This window comes from Pseudophryne corroboree, chromosome 3, assembly GCF_028390025.1.
Source record: "Pseudophryne corroboree isolate aPseCor3 chromosome 3, aPseCor3.hap2, whole genome shotgun sequence".
NCBI lineage: Eukaryota > Metazoa > Chordata > Amphibia > Anura > Myobatrachidae > Pseudophryne > Pseudophryne corroboree.
Genome location: NC_086446.1, coordinates 295,941,437 through 295,962,735, shown reverse-complemented (window position 1 = coordinate 295,962,735; position 21,299 = coordinate 295,941,437). Strand labels below are relative to the sequence as shown.

The 21,299-nt window shown below is 44.3% G+C and overlaps 1 long non-coding RNA gene across 2 annotated transcripts in view; it reads right to left on the bottom strand.

Annotated features, from left to right (window-relative positions):
• LOC135055359 (uncharacterized) overlaps window positions 1–21,299 on the bottom strand; it is a 155,002-nt gene that overhangs the window by 85,848 nt on the left and 47,855 nt on the right. Inside the window, exons 2-4 of one of the 2 annotated variants that reach the window (XR_010243724.1) lie at window positions 17,038–17,430; window positions 4,512–4,645; window positions 2,749–2,842 (exon numbers count right to left, since the gene is read on the bottom strand). This is a non-coding gene — a long non-coding RNA (uncharacterized LOC135055359). Of the gene's footprint in view, window positions 1–2,748; window positions 2,843–4,511; window positions 4,646–17,037; window positions 17,431–21,299 lie in introns of those variants that run through there. The other variant, XR_010243723.1, reaches the window with a different exon arrangement.

Genomic DNA, 21,299 nt, shown 5'->3' with positions numbered 1-21,299 from the left:
GGGATGCCTGTGGATATTTACACTTGCGAGATTTGTCTACCTTTGTTTGTAGACCAACATCTTCGGGGAGAGTCCAATTCTTTACCCATTGTGTACTTTTTAACCTTTTAAGGTAAATAAAACAGTATTATACTATGTGGAGTTCTCTTCCCTATCTTTTTAAACATGGAGGATTGTGGGACACGCAAGGAGACTGCATGACTGGCATTGTCCGCTCCAAATAGCTGCCTGATTGTCTACATTAAGTAGACCTTCTTCTCTGGTAGGAGTCCATACCGTTTCTCTCCTCTATCCTATTGGTGTAACATTACCATCTACACTATTGTGTTTGTTTCTTCTTATTTAAGGAACATAAATGAATTATTGGTATAAACTGTGAAAAATTTTAAATCCTAAAGAGAAGGGTAATAGAAAACTCATCTTTTGGTCCTAGCGCCTATATACACAGTGGTAAAATCTTTTTGGTGTCTTTTGTCATACATATATATTTTTTCAGAGCATGCTGGGCTTAGTATATTAGTTTTCACCTGCCCCTGCAGGACACACCCCTTTATGGCAATAGAAACGCCCATACATGGAACTCGACACACCCTTTGGGTGGAGCATTACATGCCCCATCAACGGTTCGCGTTGCCAACATTCTGCTATCAATGATAATCTCCCTGAAACTAGTTTTCAGAAGTAAGTAACTATGCTTTGAAACAACATAAATGTATTTGGTGCTAATAACAATATCTGGCCCCTACTAACCAGATTCATCGCAGCTGCTGCTTCTTATTACAGGAGCAATCCAATATACTGCTTCTAATAATTATGTTTATTCACAGCTTGTTTAACATGCTTTATGCGTATAAGTTATTTAAACTGATAACAGGATCTAAGTATTTGATCTCACACATACATCATCTTTATACATATATCAGTACCTACAGTATGTTTGTGGCTTATTAATGAATACTCTTTATATTAATTAGAATATATGGAATAATTTTATATGATTTTCTTTGCTTTTAAGCTTTATATAATATAATAATTTTATATAGTATTAATAAATATAGTTTTTGGGACTTCATTTTAATTGAGGCAATGCAAGGTTTTATTAGTGCATTGATATCTATAATTATTTAGCTATTTAGAAAATCCTATTCTCAATTACTTTTCTTTTTAATGTTATACAAAAATATGGTGTAATAAAAGTGCACTACACAAATGAGGTATTTCCCATATGGGTTTACCTGACCAGTCATTGGGCTGATTCTAAGATGGCTGGATCTCTGTGCAAGGGTACAATTTGAGCATATATTTTTGTGTATGTCGTCCTGTTCTAAGACAGACAGAACTCTGACAGATCTGTCTTTCTGTGAAATTAGTTGTTTCAGGGTGACAACTGGGTGACAACAATGCAAGTACACCAAACCCATACCTCCCAAAATGTAAAAATTGTGGAGCGGGACTCCTGCGCACGCAAGGCTGAAAAGGGGGCATGGCCTATATGAAGGGGTGTGGACTCATGGCAGTGGCACAAACTCAAGACACGCCCCCATTTTCTGTCACTGAGGGGGCATACCTAGCACTCTGTGAGCTGCTGGCATGCCCCCAGTCCCTATGTCTCCATTGAATAGACGCCGTGTGCATCTATTCACCGCTGCTCTGCTAAAAGCAGTGAGTGACAGGAACCCCCCAACTGCACCCCCCCCCCCCCCCCCACGTGCAAGACACTGGGGTCCGCGGGTGAGACAGCAGGACATTACCAAAAAAGGTGACTGTCCTGCTTTGCTGTGGTGGTGTACTCACAGGTGCTGGGGGGCTCATCCCTTGCATTAGCCTAATGCAGTGGTTCTCAAACTGTATGCCGTGGCACCCCGGGGTGCCTCGGGACACTTGCAGAGGTGCCATAGGTTGGTGGTTCAGGACCAGTTAAAATAATTTATGGTCAATGAGCCAATCAGAAAATTTGTGGACAATCAGAAGCAAATCTTGTCCCTCACCACGCAGTTGAACATAAGGATGACATATAAACACAATTTACTTAATTTAATATTTAATATTTCTTTCTAAATTTCTCAACAATAAACTATTGGTCTAGGGTGCCGTGATTCTAAATAGTTTGGGAACCACCGGCCTAACGGATTCACACATTGGAATATGGTAATAAACTAGGCTTCCATGGCTGCCCACAACTACAGCCACTTAAAGTGCAACTCAGAATCAGCCACATTGTACCACACTTGCCAACTGTCTCTGAATGTTGTCAAGGAGAGTCCCTGAAATAGAAGCAATCTCCCTGACTCCCTGAAGAGTCTAGCAATCTCCCTGATTGCGCATTACCCATATTATGTAGCTGCTACATACTTGGGGGAAAAAGCATACTGTAGGTGCTGCTTTTTACAATCACCCTGAAAGTAGGCAAGTATGCATTATACTCAGGGCTGCCGTCAGAAATTGTGGGGTCCGGGACTGATAAAATAGACAGGGTCCCTCCATCCGAAAAAAAAGGTTGTGTGGCATCGCTCCACCCCAATGTGAAAGCTGATGCACAAGTCTTATTTTAAGAAGTACTCCCTGTGCAACGATCCACTGTTGATTTATAGCCTAGTGCAGCTCTCCAGGTATTGGTGGTAGAAGCCACTCACTGTAAGGGCCCGGGACACCAGTCCCCACAGCCCCCACCCCCACCCCAATGGCTGCCCTGATTATACTGGTGGTGGACCCACCCAACTGGTTTCTTACACAGCCTGATTGTAAGTGGCCTTTTGACAGAAAAAAGTGTAATAGAAAATATTTAACGTAGAAATATTTAATTGGATTTATTGTGCTTTTCTTTTATACTGCACACGGGCACCTAGAAAATAAAAATGATTGTTTAACGGCAGACAAATGCATTCATTACTTTTACAGGGAAAATAGCCTGTTTACTTCCAGAATTAATTTCATAAAAACATACAGAAATAACTGGTCATGGGGCATAATAACACTCTGTACAGTACAGTGGCGTAACTTTATCCCAATTGCCCGAAGGCAAGATCAATCATGGTGCCCCCCCCAGCACTATTATATATGTAAAGAGCAATATAGTGCAATAATGTCTTTATGATAGCTTAATACACCTCCAGTGCTACCATATAATTGATCAGATGTATATACTGGAGTGTCAGGGTTAGGCAATAGGGGAGGGTTAGGCTGCGGGACGGGAGGTTTAGGCACTAGGTAGAGTGTAGGCTGCAGAACGGGAGGGTTAGGCACTAGGGAGAGAGTTAGGCTGTTGGATGGGAACGTTGAGCACTAGGGGGAGGGTTAGGCTGTGGGACAGGAGGGTAAGGGTTACTCACTAAGGAGAGGGTTAGCCTTCAGAATGGGAGGGCAAAGGTTAGGCACTAGGGAGGGTTAGGGTTAGGCATGGGGCCTATTTACTAAGCCTTAGAAGGAGATAAAGTGGGCGGAGATAAAGTACCAGCCAACCAACTCCTAACTGTCATTTTTTAAACCCAGCCTGTGACATGGCAGTTAGGAGCTAATTGACTGGTACTTTATCTCTGTCCACTTTATCTCCATTCAAGGCTTAGAAAATAGACCCCTAAAGGGAGGGTTAGGCTGCAAAACAGGAGGGTTAGACACTAGGGGGAGGGTTAGGCTACGGGACTGGAGGGTTAGGCTACGGGACGGGAGGGTTAGGTTGCAGGACAGAAGGGTTAGGGTTATGCACTAGGGGGAGGGTTAGGCTGCTGGACGGAAGGGTTAAGCACTAAAGGGAGGGTTAGGTTATGGGATGTTAGGGTTAGGCACTAGGGGGAGGGTTAGGCTGCGGGATGGAAGGGTTAGGCACTAGGGGGAGGGTTAGGCTGCAGGACGGAAGGGTTAAGCACTAGGGGGAGGGATAGGCTGCTGGACATGGAGGGTTAGGTACTAGGGGGAGGGTTAGGCTGCTGGATGGAAGGGATAAGCACTAGGGGGAGGGTTAGGCTGCGGGACGGAAGGGTTAGGCACTAGGGGGAAGGGTTAGGCTGCGGGACAGAAGGGTTAAGGTTATGCACTAGGGGGAGAGTTAGGCTGCTGGATGGAAGGGTTAAGCACTAGGGGGATTGTTAGGCTACGGGACGTGAGGGTTAGGGTTAGGCACTAGGGGGAGGGTTAGGCTGCAGGATGGAAGGGTTATGCATTAGGGGGAGGGATAGGCTGCTGGACAGAAGGGTTAGGCACTAGGGGGAAGGGTTAGGCTGTGGGACAGAAGGGTTAAGGTTATGCACTAGGGGGAGGGTTAGGCTGCTGGATGGAAGGGTTAAGCACTAGGGGGAGGGTTAGGCTACGGGACGTGAAGGTTAGGGTTAGGCACTAGAGGGTGGTTTAGGCTGCAGAACAGAAGGGTTAGGCACTATGGGGAGGGATAGGCTGCTGGATGGGAGGGTTAGTTTTGGGTATCTATATATTACTATGAGGGCTGGGACTTGTACCATTCTATAAATATTAATGGGTTCTGCAGAGATATGTGTGAGAAGTGGAAAGACTCTACAGACCTGTCTGTACTCCGCAGTCTTCAAGTCTAGCTCTGCAGTCTCTATTCCAGGCAGAGCAGGTGGTGGGCTGCCTTATCTGCCTCTTGATAACTTTTATTTTCCAGTGGCTCCTCCTTGGGACTGGGCAGCAGCAGCTGGAAAGGAATCAAGATTACTGCTGGTCAGTCCATCAAGCGCCTCCTAATCAGGACCCCCGGAGCCTCATCAATGTGTCACTGTCAGCGCTGCTTTTATCTCTCACAAGCGCTCAGCTGCCTCTCCCATCATCCTCCGGCAGCTCCCTCCACTGTGCTCCATCTGACTCCACCTCAGGCACCCAGCCTCACAAGTACTGCCGCTGCTGGCTGCCCTCAGACAGCGCAGCTCCGTCTCCTCACCCCAGCCGCCACAGCATCCGGGGGCACTTTCTATTGAGCTCCTGTCCGTGAGCCCCCTTTCAGCCGCAGAGGTTGCCACTCAGTAGCCAGCATGCGGGTGAAAGTCCTGGATCACCACGTGCTGTCACTATAAAACTGCTACCCACTGCATTCTAGCGTCTGAAGCATCCCCTTCACACACAGCATGGGCTCCATGTGGGCATTTAACGGGGTATAATTGCAGGAGTAGGGTGCCACATGCAGGGGCTTGGGGCACGGAACAGGAGATAATAGAGGAAGTGCCCCCTACAGGGCTTAGAGCCCAGCGGCAACCGACTCCGTTGTCTCCAGCAGTTCTGCCCCTGGTACAGTAGCATTTCTTAATATACAGTACATAGAAGCTAAAATGGATATATAAAATCAGGATATTTAATTGACACAAGCCAGCAGAAAGAGATGGAATTACCCTATGTTTACACCATAACATCATAAATATTCTTTTGCGTTTGAATTATGGGCCTTATTCAGGTTTGTTAGAAAACCAAAAAAGCATTCTAATGGGCAAAACCATGTTGCACTGCAGGTGTGGCAGATGTAACATGTGCAGAGAGAGATTTGGGTGGAGTGTGTTCAAACTGAATTCTAAACTGCAGTGTAGAATTTAAGCTGCCAGTATTTACCATGCACAGAGACAATGGGGTAAATTTACTAAAATGGGATTTCTATTTAAGATGGGATGTTGCCCATAGCAACCAATCAGATTCCAGGTATTATATTCTAGAATGTGCTAAATAAATGAGAAGTAGAATCTGATTGATTGCTATAGGCCACATCCCATCTTAAATAGATCTCCCATCTTAGTAAATTTACCCCACTGTAACCCACCCAAATCTAAATGTATATGCACCACCTACAGTGCAACATGGTTTTGACCAATTGCTTACTTTTCCGGTTTGCTAAAAAACCTGAATAACCCCCTATGTGGGTCATTCCGAGTTGATCGTAGCCCTGCAAAATTTTGCAGGGCTACGATCATGTCCATAGACATGCGGGGGGACGCCCAGCACAGAACTATCCCGCCCCGCATGTCAGTGACCTCCCCCCCCCCTCCCCACAGAAGTGCAAAAGCATGGCCGGACCGCACCCACGAAACGCCGGTTAAACGCTGCCGTTCCACCCCCCACCGCCCAGCGACCGCCTCTGCCTGTCAATCAGGCAGAGGCGATCATAGCGCAGCGACAGCCTTCAGCCGTCGAACACATGCGCACTTCTGACCCGATCGCAACGTTGCGATAAACTGCAGCGTGCGATCGGGTCAGAATGACCCCCACATGTTGCTTAAAATGCACCAAGATATGGACTTTATCACAGAATTGAAACGGAAGGGTATACAATGGCATATCAAAAGTGTAGGATGACATGGCAAACACCAGGACCTCAGAACTACTGGAAAACACAGGTTGTTTTGCAAGAGAGAAAGGCTGTTTGCCCTCACTCAAAGCAGGGAACAGAACTATGCTGTATAAGTGTGCAATTTCACATAACACAGAATTTATCCTGCAGTTTTGCATTTTTGTGGTTCATAAATGTTCATAATGTTTTCAGAGTAAATAATTTTTGGCCCATTACATTTCTCAGTAAGCTTGCTGGCACAAAGGGTGCTGAACAGCATGTAAAAATAAAACACCTTCTATATTATATTATCAACATTGCTGACCTTGCACTTTTTATTTTGCATTTATAAACTTTCAGTATTCTATTAGAGCATTCTTACAGTATTCATTAAAGTAGCTAAGGGGGATGGGGGGGGGACGACCATAAAATGAGCGTTATTTTCCGAATAAATATGTTTATTCTACTATGGTACCCTAAAGCAACATCTATATGTACAAATTATTTGGGCAGAGTACTGTAAAAGGGAAAAATTGACTGGTGTCCTAATGTACAAATTTGTCTTGGACTTTTGGCAACAACAGGGTTAGAAGTTGTTTGATGCACTCCTGTACAAGTGATCCTGCTACTAGCACACCTCTGCTGTCCATTGGGAACTGCAAACCTGAAAACCAGAAATGGTTGATGCACAGTATTCTGGCATTTGGGGTTTCTCTCTAGCTGCTGTACTTCTTCTGTTCATATGAAAAGCAAAGACATGCTGGCACAAAACAGAATGATCTCAATGGCACAAGAATGGTCTGCTCACCTCATATTCCATCTTGAACATGGTATGAACAGATTATTATTAAATGCCCATCTGAATAAGCTCTTAGGGGGAAATTAACTAAGATAGATCTATTTAAGATGGGATGTTGGCCATAGCAACCAATCAGATTCTACTTCTCAATTATCTAGCACCTTCTAGAAGATAATACCTGGAATCTGATTGGTTGCTATGGGTAACATCCCATCTTAACTAGAACTCCCATCTTAGTAAATTTACCCCAAAGTGGCTTATAGTAAAAATATGCATATTGGAGTTCTGGGGGTATATTTAGTAAAGCTTCTAAAACATATAAGGGGTGTTGTTGCCCATAGTAACCAATCAGATTCTAGTTATCATTTCTCTACTGTATTGTAGAAAATTATAGATTCTGATTGGTTGTGTCAAAGTCGAAAAATATTAAAGAACACACAGCACGTATAAAATACACACACATGCCCACTGCGCATGCACTTGTTCCGCCGTGCGTGCACATATCTGCAATTTGCGTATGGTCGCTCCCGCGGTCCTGCGCGTGGTATGGGTATTTACGGCGGAGTTTGTGAACGCATGGAGGGCTATCAAAACATTACATATTTAATCCAAATAGTGCACATTGTACACATAGTCCCCCTGCACTACATCAGCAAGTATCAACAGTTTAAATGATTCCAGAACAAGGGGATTCACCTTTACAGGATAAGAGGGGACAGACTAAGGTTATAAGGTGGTGTCTGGTATCCAGCTGTAGGGTATTTTAAGGGTAACATTCCGGTGTTGGTTTGAGGAAGATCGCATGTTCCTGTGGATAGTTATGTGCAGAAGCAGAATATAGATATAAACTGTATTTACTGTATATTATGTATGCGGCGGGAATCCAGAGGAGACCACCCAAAAGAACAGTTGAGAAAGACATCGCCCACCTTTTCAAATCAACCTATGACCTCTCCTGTACTGTAAAGATGCATCCCTGTGTCCAATGGACAAAGGGATTACAGTATCCATTGTATTGCTTTTGGAAGTATTGTATAAAAAGCCTGTTGCTGCCTGACCGGACACACAAGACTCTTAACGTTATCTACCTGATAGCGGAGGACCGGACCGGGAGGCGCATGCGAATATTCTCACGTATGTACATTGACTGTAACCATTTACTCTGTTGTATTGTAGTGCATAATTTGTATTGTTAACCCCCTTTCAGAAATATTACTCTGTGGTGTCGGAACCCAGTGATTAACTACAAATTGGTGTTGTGTCCTTTTTTCCCTGCTAGGGTTTAAAGTGTATTACATTGACTAACTGTATAAGGCTTAAAAGTGTATTAATTGGGTGTGTACGCGCTGCGTGTACTTTGTACCCCTAGCGCGGCGTTTGTACGCAGAGTCCGTACATGGTACGGGACTCATTACGCAAATAGCGTAAGAGGTACGTAGAGTGCATATTAAGTTTAGCGGCCGCAGCGGCTCCATGGTAAAAGTGTGTTTAAAGGTATAGCTTTATGGTTTAAGATAATATCGACATTATCAATTGGGGGTATTGTCCGTTTTTTCCACATACCCGCAGCCTAGCAGGTTAAAGCAGACTTTATCTATCAGCAAAGGGCGGACAGGTATCCTACGTAAACCTTTTTCTGGCCGCAGGATACACTGGAAACCCTATTTTATTGCTGATTAGATGGCGTCTGCTCTGCATGGTTTGTAGGAATGCTGGTGGGACCCGTAAAGTAAATACGCAAAGCTATTTAAAAAGTCTGTGAATTTCTGTTTGGCGCCAAATGCGCACACAACACAAGCGTACACCTGTACTCTGTATACCTGCTCACATTGTTGCCATAAGTACTGATTACTAGATTCATTTAGACCTGTGCGGAGAAATTTGTTGCTATTTAGTTAAAACATAGAATAAATATTAAGGAAGTAAACGTAAAACACAAACACAGTCTGGCCTAGTTAAAAAGGTTTATACAGAAAGAAACTGTGTTGTGTTAAGTGAGCGGTTATAGGTAATATCGCTTACATTTATAGAAGTGTGGGATTTGTACTATTGCGGACGTACGGTTTCTGTACACGTGTCTCGGACAAAGGACGGGACTGCGTACGCAACGTAAAGACATACACACGGTCACGTGTTTACGCAACGTGCGTAAGGGTACAACCGCTAAGTACAAATTACACAATAGCATTGTTTAGTTTAGGGGCGGGACAGTAGCCACGCTACATTAGCACAAATTGCTCGGTTTCCAAGATTTAGTTTAAATAAAACCTTTTTTACTGTATTGCCTCTGGTACTAAAGCTGTTTATCTGAATGAAAGATAATTTTCTGTACAGAAAACCCAAAGTGTATTTGAATGAGTGAACGTGAGTGAGCAAACGTAACAGAGAACGTAGTGGACCCAGGGAATTCGGGATCCCGTCGAGTGGTACATCAAGTGAGTGGAGACTTGGTGGTGTGAGGCAGCTGACTCATGTTAATATAGATTGAAGTACAAAGGAGCAAGGTAGCAGAGTACCGCGGCCCAGGAGGTCAGCGAGGTTTAGAGTACCGCGGCCCAGGGGGTTAGCGAAGGTTTACCCATTTAGTTTTTTTTTATACGCTCCGGCTGAGGTCTCGCAGCCTGAAAATCGATTCCAGTGGTCGTACAGCGGATAAGTAACAAGTACCTATACGCTGTGCGATTGGACCGCACGTTCGTGGGTGCAATATTTAGCGCAACGTGATATCCTTTTTACGAGCTTTGCGTAAAATCGCGGTATCATTAGCGCTGTATATAGCATACGCAATCGTGATTTGTGTATAATAAAGGTTTAGGGAGTTTTCGCTGGTCTCTCTCAGGAAATCTCCAACAGCTTATATTTACTGGAAAGGGTGTTATTCCCAGAAACTTCCAGTAAATAGAGGTTACATAGGGCCCTAAGTTGGGTACATTGCCTTCGCTATCGACAGTGTATGGTAGTACTGGCCAACGTGGGCGGTGAGCGGGTGAAGAGCGCTCGGAGAACTTTCACTGTTGCCTTATATTGAGTATTTTGGTTTTTTTGGGGGGGATTAGCCGAAAGGACAATACCTGCAAAATATGGGGGCCAGTTGCTCAAGTAGGGTTCAGGTTGACATGCCGCGGCCCAGGGGGTCAGCGAGGTACACAGAAGTTTTATGCAATGAATGGGAACGTATGACTGCGGAAGATAGGGAACCATTCCCTAAAGTGGGCAGTTTTGAACCAGAGGTATTGCAGAATTTAAGGAGTAGGATATGTCTAATAAAATCAAGAAAACAAAGGATTAGACATACAGATTGTTTAAATTTATGGCAGCAAGAGGGCGATATGCAAGGGAAATTAACATATGCAGCAGGTTCCAAACCTAGCGGGAATGAGAACACAAACACACCATTGTCGACACAGGTCGAAGGGGAACAGAAGGCTACAGTCAATTATACATCCGTAAATGATAGTAATATGAAAGAGCAATGTATTAACCCTAACTTTTGCAAAATGTATCCTGTTTTGAAGTCTCTCCAAGGTTTTAGGTCACAGGGAGATGAAAGATTCAGCCAAATCGCAGCTCTCCTCCAAGCAGTCATTTTGCAGGAAACTCAGGTGGGACCTGTCCAACCAGGTAGAGCAGTAACAGTATTTCCCAATGAAAGAACTGGTGAGGTCACAGCTACCGGTAAGTATGAGACAGTTCATTGCACAGAAACAACAACACCACAAAGTAAACAGATTAGGAACGGAACGGTAAGATTACACCCTGTCTTGGAAATAGTAACTCCCAATGGGGGAACCGATAGTCGGGAAGTAGTCCTCACCAGGAATAATGCAATGTATTGTCCGTGGCCCAGAGATGAGCTGTGATCAATCATTTCAGAATTCCCCGACCCTCGGAAGCATTTAGCCAGATGTCAAAAGTTTATCAGAGATCTGGGTAATGTGTATGAACCAACAAACCAATATTGGCGGACATTTTTGAAAGCATGCCTACCCCCTAATATTGACACCCAAAAATTTACCACTGATTGTAGGCTAGAGTCGGATAGACCTATGACTGACAGAAACAATCAGGAAAATATAGAACGAATTAATAGGCAACTAGAGTAGTGTTTCCCCACTGAGTGGAGAAGAATTTTCTCCATAAAACAGAGGGAAAATGAAATGACATCTGAATATTTCCATCGGACCCTGCAAATAATGGATAGATACATGGGGGTATCAGATACAGGGAACGATACGAATTACAGGAAGGTAGCTGTGTCAGTGCTAATGGACGGACTCAATAAGACAATAAGGGACAGGGTACAAACATCTTTGCCTAATTGGAGAGGGGTCACAGTAGCTTGCCTTAGAGAGTGCGTAATTGAACACCATAGGAATATTGCTAGGCGTAGGAAACTGCAAGAGGAGAGGCTGAGGATTGAAAGTATGCAGGCTCTTACACCAAAGTCTCATCAGCCCAAGCCCCAAAACCCTAGTAGTAACAAAAGACCGAGAATATGTTACATTTGTAAAAATAAAGGACATTTTGCTAGAGATTGTAAGAGTAGTACAGCACATAGCCAATATAGACCCCTAGACAGAATAAACAAGCCACGTTATTAAACACATAGACGGGATCAAGGGACATATAGTAGGGAATCACGATACAGTATAGAAAAACCACAGATTCGGTTAATGGGAAGAACAGAATAAATGCAACTTTACCCTTTTGACAGAACTTACTGGGATTTGGAGGAGGCCTCTAAACTTCTGCTTCTCTCTCTAGCAGAAGTGACCTCTAAGTAACTTAACAGGAGTTTTGTTAGAGATGGTATACATATAGAGTGCCCCCACCCAGGAAGCACAAAATATGTTAGATACCCACGAAGACTAATATTGCATTTTCACGGTTTTAGATGCATGTCCATCACAGGTAGAGGAAATTATCTCAAAGATACCGGGTTCCCTATGAACTTAGAATGGACAAGACACTGGATTGATGGCTGGGATAGTCCCAGTAGAGATATAACACACATAATTTTTTTTTTAAGGGGAACAGACCGATTAGGGAATCATTCCCCGTAGTGCCCAATCCAGATGTCAAACTTTGTAAAAATCCTCTGTGCCTTTACAAACTTACCTGTTAGCAAACTCTGTGATTTGTCTTCAAAGTTTCCTCTTCATTTCTTACGTTCACTGACAGGATTATAGTTCAAACGCCACATGCCTACTCGGTCTTTCAGAGCTCTGCCTAAATCCAGTATATCTCACTAGCATAGGGACACCAGTATCAGTGTGCCTGGTCATGCACAAAGGGTGGAGAATGAGAATACTGGTGAAGGTAGACTGTGCATAGATACCGATATACATGATTGTGTGACAGCGTGATGGCGAACGCAAATCTGACAAATTTTCTTTTTATTATTTCCCCTCTCTTTTCACTTTCCAAAGATGGTTTACTTCACATAACTGATAATACACAACGGTTAAACACATTGAAATGCAAGATTTATGTTCCCTACAGAAAGGTCGCTGACTCGGAGAGAACATCGTATCACTGGAGTGTCTGTTCCGGGAAGGTTGAGAGGCAGTACTGTTGAGACGGCACCTGTGCGCGGAGAACAACAAGACCAGAGGCGGTTGTCGCACCAGTTTTTTTTTTTTAATTACTTTCTCCATCTCCCACTACCCTCCTCTCCTTCTCTTTCTCCCCCGTCTTGTTTCCCTTCTCTTCCTTTAACAAGATGGACTTACCCCAAGAGACTGCGTTCCGGGTTTTCCTGTTAATCCTGTTGTTGACCAGGACAGTCTGTTTCGGTGAGGGTCCCAGAGAGGTCGAGAAAGGATCTGGAATGGGTTCTGATGGCGAGGATGGATTTGTAGAATCTCAAGAGCAACGCATCACTCGAGCAAAGGCGAGTATCAGAAAGCGATCTGGTAGTCAGGGAGCTCGGAGGCACTGTGAAGGGTTATTGGCTGAGGAAAATTGCATTTGTAGGAATTGTGAGAACATAGTCGAGGATGGTTGCATCCAGAGATGTCAGTCCAGCCTTAATATCAACATGGACCATCATCCATTGAGTGATTACCACTCACTAGTGGGTAAGGTCTTAAACCAGACAGAATGCTGGGTGTGCTCACAAGTACCTCAAGGTCAGAGCAAGTCAGGATTAGTACCGTACCCTTTAGCAATAGATGAGGTACTCGAATTACGGGGTGGGAGACCGGTGGACAAGAAATTCAATATTTCTAGGCCCCCTAGTTTGAAGCTCCACCAGTATCATGTAGATAGATCCTTATTATGTTTCAATATCTCCAATTACCGAAAACTGGGAAATTGGGAGGTGACATGGAATAACCAGACAATGGCCTTTTCACACAGAGCTGATAGGATACCCATAGACTCTGAACTTGTACGCCAAATAGCCAACAGTGGAAGGTATTTTCGGTATAGGTATACTCGAGGAAGCAAGACCATGTGGGTTGGAGAAGTATCACCAGGGTACTGTGCTCATATCATCCAGCCTGATACTTGTACTGAGCAGATGGGAGAACTAGGGATTGGGTTTTTCACTTGGAAAGTTTGTAATATGGTAATGTCATATTCTGTCCCATATGTTCTCCCCGATGATGCCTATTTCATATGTGGGAGGAAGGCGTATAAGTGGCTTGCCCCGAACTCAGAGGGATTGTGTTATGTTGGAAGAGTGTTGCCAGAGGTCATGACCATAACCCATGATAAGATGAAAGATGTTCACCGCAGTGCTCAGGCTCCTTATACTCATACTCACTATGAACACATCGTCAAGAGACACCTCATAGAGAGGACAGAGCACGTAGCCTCTGATTTGATCCACAAATCCACCGGGATTCAATTCCTTCTCGCATTAGACATCACCCATACTGCCAGAGGAATTATAAATTATAGGTATATCCATGCGCTAGCGAACTTGATAGATAATATCACTGAGATGTATGACGACACCTTCAGGTATACGGGAAGGGAGTTACAAGCTTACACGACGGAACTGATCCAGCACAGGATGGTCCTCAATTATATCACAGCCGTGACGGGTGGGTACTGTGTCACTTTGGCAACTCAGTATGGTGTGAAGTGCTGCACGTATATTACAAACAGCACTGATGACCCAACTGAGATTATCGATCAAAAGATGGACGATATCTTGCAGTTGAAGTGGGAGTTCCGGAGGAGACACAACCATACCCTGACTGTTGTGAGTAATGAACTGACCGGCTGGGTCTCATGGTTGAACCCATGAAATTGGTTCTCAGGATTAGGAGAGTGGGCTCAAAATGTTATTATGAGTGTAGGGAAGTTTCTCCTTTGCATCCTGGGAGTCGTCATAATTATTGGCTTGATATTTAGGTGTGTTCGAATTCTAACGCGGCGCAAGCACGGCACAAAATTGATGAGTCTAAGGAGCGGGGGCGCTGTTACAGCAGCAGATTTAATTTACGACTCATCCATAAAGACAGTGTTATAATAAGGATTGCAAAAGAATTCCATGGCCTGTTTCTTTCACCCGTTTTTCCTTTGTCTCCCCCTCTGCCCAGATACACCCATCCAGAAAAGACATCGATCCTACCCAAGAATGATTATGAAAATGTCATGTGAATGTATTTTAGATATGTGTCTTATCTTCATCCCTACAACCTCCAGTTAGTGACACACATAGTCGACAGAAGATATCCACATATACTAGCACTCACATATGTTCCCCCTCCATGTATCATCAACTAAATGTGCACCCCATTTGTTGGAACAAGAAGCCGAAAAGAGCTCGGTAGTGTTTGTTGGCCCACTTACAGACCCTTAATACGGGATAAGAAGGATTTAATGTATACTTCGCAATACCTCGAAGCTTATCTAGAACATATACGGCACGATGATACATGCCCCTCAGACATGGATTCATACATACATGCTTTTTACTATCCCACTAGGTCATACATTTCCCACCTACAACTCTCCTCCTACCATCCAATCGTCTGTAGATATTGTATTGATATTTTTCTGTTTAGTGATTAGATAGTGGCAGTTATTATTGACTGCCAAAGGGTGGACTGTCAAAGTTGAAAAATATTACAGAACACACAGCACGTATAAAATACACACACATGCCCACTGCGCGTGCACTTGTTCCGCCGTGCATGCACATATCCGCAATTTGCGTATGGTCGCTCCCGCGGTCCTGCGCGTGGTATGGGTATTTAAGGCGGAGTTTGTGAACGCATGGAGGGCTATCAAAACATTACATATTTAATCCAAATAGTGCACATTGTACACATAGTCCCCCTGCACCACATCAGCAAGTATCAACAGTTTAAATGATTCCAGAACAAAGGGATTCACCTTTGCATGATAGGAGGGGACAGACTAAGGTTATAAGGTGGTGTCTCGTATCCAGCTGTAGGGTATTTTAAGGGTAACATTCCGGTGTTGGTTTGAGGAAGATTGCATGTTCCTGTGGATAGTTATGTGCAGAAGCAGAATATAGATATAAACTGTATTTACTGTATATTATGTATGCGGCGGGAATCCAGAGGAGACCACCCACAAGAACAGTTGAGAAAGACATCGCCCACCTTTTCAAATCAACCTATGACCTCTCCTGTACTGTAAAGATGCATCCCTGTGTCCAATGGACAAAGGGATTACAGTATCCATGGTATTGCTTTTGGAAGTGTTGTATAAAAAGCCTGTTGCTGCCTGACCGGACACACAAGACTCTTAACGTTATCTACCTGATAGCGGAGGACCGGACCGGGAGGCGCATGCGAATATTCTCACGTATGTACATTGACTGTAGCCATTTACTCTGTTGTATTGTATTGCATAATTTGTATTGTTAACCCCCTTTCAGAAATATTACTCTGTGGTGTCGGAACCCAGTGATTAACTACAAATTGGTGTTGTGTCCTTTTTTCCCTGCTAGGGTTTAAAGTGTATTACATTGACTAACTGTATAAGGCTTAAAAGTGTATTAATTGGGTGTGTACGCGCTGCGTGTACTTTGTACCCCTAGCGCGGCGTTTGTACGCAGAGTCCGTACATGGTACGGGACTCATTACGCAAATAGCGTAAGAGGTACGTAGAGTGCATATTAAGTTTAGCGGCCGCAGCGGCTCCATGGTAAAAGTGTGTTTAAAGGTATAGCTTTATGGTTTAAGATAATATCGACATTATCAGTTGCTATGGGCAACACCTCCACTTGTCTGTTTAAAGGCCCATACACATTGGGCGATTTTGAGCTGAAAGCAGGTCACTTTTGGTGTGTTGAGCTGCTTTCAGCTCAAAACCGCCCAGTGTGTATGCCCCAGCGATGAGCGCTGATGCGCGCTCCCGATTCATCGCTGGCAGACACCGTTCATCTACTGGTATTACCAGATGAACGGCGGGGTGAGCGGCTTTCCATAGCGTCCTGCTATGGAAAGCCGCTCACCCCCGCTGACATCCCTGGCCAGGGGGGAAAAGCGCTCAGTGTGTATGCACTGAGCGCTTATCAGCCCAGCGATGTCAGCCATCATCGCTATGCATACATGCTGGGCAAAAACGCCCAGTGTGTATGCACCTTTAGAAGCTTTAGTAAATCTGCTGCCTTATCTCTGTCTCGGGTTACCTGTAGAGATTAACACAATGTTGCAAACTGGAATAGTCACCTCACTTTGAATATAGGAATGGAATTTTGCACATTTCTCTTACAGAACTTGGCCAATAATTTTTGTTTCACTAGAGCAGAATTAACTTTCCATTGTTTTTCCAGCTCTGTTTACAGATAGTAAAAATACAGTACAGAATTGGCATTCTGCAGAATGGCAAAGCAAAGGCGAAACTCAAAGATGGTTATGCTGGAACTTCGCATCTCTACAAACATGACCTGCTCTGTGTAATTTGATTGACAAGAAACTTTGCCTCAATTTCACTCTAGTTACAAAAGATTGTGGCACATATAAAATATACAAGCTGTATATGTACATACCAAAATTGATGGACTACAGCACATGTGCACAAATCAGAGTACAGACATGCAGTATAGCAAGTGCATATCATGTGTGTCTGTATTTACATCGGTTTTCTGGTAACCCCAAGTTCTTTATCTTCAACCTGTCCATAATATACAGCAAAACTAAATAAGTACACTCCAAGTATGCAGGTCACGTGGTAAGTTGCATCCAATCACAAAGACTGAACCAAACTGCAAAGTCAAGCTAAGGGTTTGGTCACTAGTCGACAAATTACTTTAATCAATTTATCTTCTTGAAATGATTGTAGAGACATGGTGTATCAATAGGAAATTAAGATGTTGATGTTCATGTCCAGAGTCTCCGTTGTAACTGCACATGCTTGACCTTTTCTTTTTCAACTGCTCATCCTGGAAAAGATCAACATTTCCATGATTTTTTTTATTTTTAAATAGAAATATGTCAACCTTGTACCAATACAGGACTTCTAATTGGCTATCTCTACTTGATATGAGTGAATAATTATTAGTCAGATACACAATGGATGCAGCAGATTAAAAAAAAGGCATGTCTCTTGTAAAAACTCCCACTGGGGGTGTGACCACCTTTAAGATCATGCAGTCACACCCTTCCCCATTCTATTTCAGTAGGAGGTACAGTATGAATCACAATTTACAAGTACAGCTGAAGTACTCACATATGAGAAACAGCATTTCCCATACATTGTTTCAATGCCAGTATGGAAACATATAATCATTTCAGAGTGCTGCGGTTTTCTGGCTAAGAGAACATAGGCCCAGATTTTTCAAGCCTTGGATTGTTCTAAATAGCACGGTGATAGTACCAGCCAGTGCCGTAACTAGGCATTTTAGCGCTGTGTGCAAGAAACGACAGTGGCGGGCCCCCCTCCCCATGTAAGATAGGGGCAGTGCGCGCCGTAGGCGCGCAAAAAATTTATAGGGGCGTGGCTTCACTGGGAAGGGGCGTGGCCACAAAATAATAGCAATTCATACTATGGTGCACAGTAGTCTACATTATTCAAATTACGCTGCACAGTAGCGCCACTACACCAGGTAGAGCCCCTTTTATACATTACAGCAGACAGCATAACCCCTTTTTACACATTACAGCAGACAGCGTCCCCCTTTTTACACATTACGGCAGCCAGTCCCCCTTTTTACACATTGCGGCAGCCAGGACCCCTTTTTACACATTGCGGCAGCCAGGCCCCCTCTTTACACATTGCGGCAGCCAGGCCCCCTCTTTACACATTGCGGCAGCCAGGACCCCATTTTACACATTGCGGCAGCCAGACCCCCTTTTTATACATTGCGGCAGCCAGGACCCCTTTTTACACATTACGGCAGCCAGTCCCCCTTTTTACACATTACGGCAGCCAGTCCCCCTTTTTACACATTGCGGCAGCCAGGACCCCTTTTTACACATTGCGGCAGCCAGGCCCCCTCTTTACACATTGCGGCAGTCAGGACCCCTTTTTACACATTACGGCAGCCAGTCCCCCTTTTTACACATTGCGGCAGCCAGTCCCCCTTTTTACACATTGCGGCAGCCAGACCCCCTTTTTTATACATTGCGGCAGCCAGGACCCCTTTTTACACATTACGGCAGCCAGTCCCCCTTTTTACACATTACGGCAGCCAGTCCCCCTTTTTACACATTGCAGCAGCCAGGACCCCTTTTTACACATTGCGGCAGCCAGACCCCCTTTTTATACATTGCGGCAGCCAGGACCCCTTTTTACACATTACGGCAGCCAGTCCCCCTTTTTACACATTACGGCAGCCAGTCCCCCTTTTTACACATTGCGGCAGCCAGGACCCCTTTTTACACATTGCGGCAGCCAGGCCCCCTCTTTACACATTGCGGCAGCCAGGCCCCCTTTTTACACATTGCGGCAGCCAGGACCCCATTTTACACATTGCGGCAGCCAGGACCCCCCCCTTTTTACACATTGCGGCAGCCAGACCCCCTTTTTATACATTGCGGCAGCCAGGACCCCTTTTTACACATTGCGGCAGACGGTGTCCCCCTGAGAGAGAGAGAAAGAAAGAGAGAGAGAGGGATATACTTACCTTCTCCCCGCTGACAGCCTCCTCGTGCTGGCATCTCCCTCTCGGTGCAGGCAGTGAGATGAGAAGGAGGAGGAGGGAGGGGGAGCAGGGAGCCGCAGCAGCGCTATTTGATTGGTAGTAAGCGCCGCTGCAGCATCCCCCTCTCCTTCTGTATTGGCTGCCCGGCGCTGCTATGGATGCTGGGATGAAGGAACCGCATCCCAGCATCCATAGCAGCGCCGGGCAGCCAATACAGAAGGAGAGGGGGATGCTGCAGCGGCGCTTACTACCAATCAAATAGCGCTGCTGCGGCTCCCTGCTCCCCCTCCCTCCTCCTCCTTGAACCCGGCGCTGGTCTCCTCTCCCTCCAGCCGCGCACGGCGCACACAGAGGCGGCATGTAATGAGTCAATTTGACTCATTACATGCCGCTGGCCGTTGCGCCCTCAGGGCAACTGCGCTGTGTGCCAAGCCCCCTTGGCACACACGTAGTTACGGCGCTGGTACCAGCCAACCAGCTCCTAATTGTCATTTTTCAAACACAGCCTGTGACATGGCAGTTAGGAGCTGATTGGTTGGTACTTTATCACCGTGCTATTTATCACTCTCCAAGGCTTGATAAATGGGGGCCTTTTGTTCTAAAACGAACCTGTGGTACCACCATGGATTTGTTGTTTTGCTCTCTAAATCTGAGCAGTAAGCTGTCATTGTTTGGTCTTTTTTCTCTTATACACCAGGAGGCAGCCAACAAGTCACTAAAACTAAAAACACATATATACATTTAAGACACATTGTTATTACGATACATTATATGTATTGTCATTATCAAACAAAAGTTGACAACGAAATTCAATTAGTCCAACACACCAACCAATGATAAAAAAAAAAGTCGGACATAGGTATAAAAGAGCACACAATAACACACATTTGACATATGACACATTATTCACAATGAGTGTTTAGCATGCGCACGGCAGTTGGAAAGAAGCTGTTCCGTAGACGATTTGTGCGATGATTAAAATTAGTCCCAGTTGTTCTGGATTTAGCAGGACAGTCCTGATTTGCGTGAGTTTGGAATTTGAGAATGTTTTTTACCCCACTGCATCAAAAAATTTATATTTTTCATTTTTAGGCTAAACACACCCATCAAGAGCTTGACAACACCTATCAGTGGTTCTCAAACTGTGTGTCGTGCCACGGGGTACTTGCAGGGGTGCCCTGGATTGGTGGTCCAGGACCAATTCAAATTATTTATGGTCAATGTAATAGACAAAACCAGAGCTTGGTGCTTCCAGTAATAAAACAAACAGAAGTGAATCCTGTCCCTTACCATATAACTGAACCTAAGATTGACATATAAACACAATTTACGTAATTTTTTATTTTTCTGAATTTCTAAGTAAAAAACTTTTGGCTTAGGGGAATCGTGAAAAATATTCTGATACTCTAGGGCTCCGTGATTCAAAGTTTGGGAACCACTGGCTTTCAGTATTATGATGTGGTCACGACTCCAGCCACCTTTAAAAGTTTGGAGGTATCATTGAAGCTTCCAAGTGGCAAAGAGTACTAATATAAACGAAAGAGGCTCATTTAATAAAATAGTGCAAGTACTATATGCAATGTAACGGGATGCAGTCAGGATACTGGCGTTCGGGATGCCAACAGTCAGAATAACGACACTGACACCGGAATCCCGACATTGATCACAATGCCGCTGTCAGTATTCTGACCGTTGGCATCCCAAGGGATCACGATACCATCCTACTGTGACCCATAGTCAACAGATATTAGTTTCAAATTACTCCTTACTGTACATATAGATGCTAAAATTTCCCATGATTAAGCCAGTTATGAACTCTGCAAGTATTCCCCTACAACACCCAGTTCCTTCCTGCATTGTTGTCACATTTTTACAGCTTAGAAATCTTGTTTAAAAGGTCTGCTTATATGTTGTTACTGAAAGGTATCTCCTACGTTGATTAAATGTATTACTTTAACTTACTAATAAGATTAAGAGTAATGTGAGGCTTTTTTGAATAGGACTGCACAATGCAGCTTCTGAAGTGTATCATGTTGCTATCCATGCTCTAGGCACTGTGTAGTCCAAAACATATATTTGTAAAATAAATATGTGTCTCTTGCTTCAACTGAATAAGAGTTTCAGCACATTGCTGGAACCAGAAGCTGCCATCTTTTTATGCACATTTA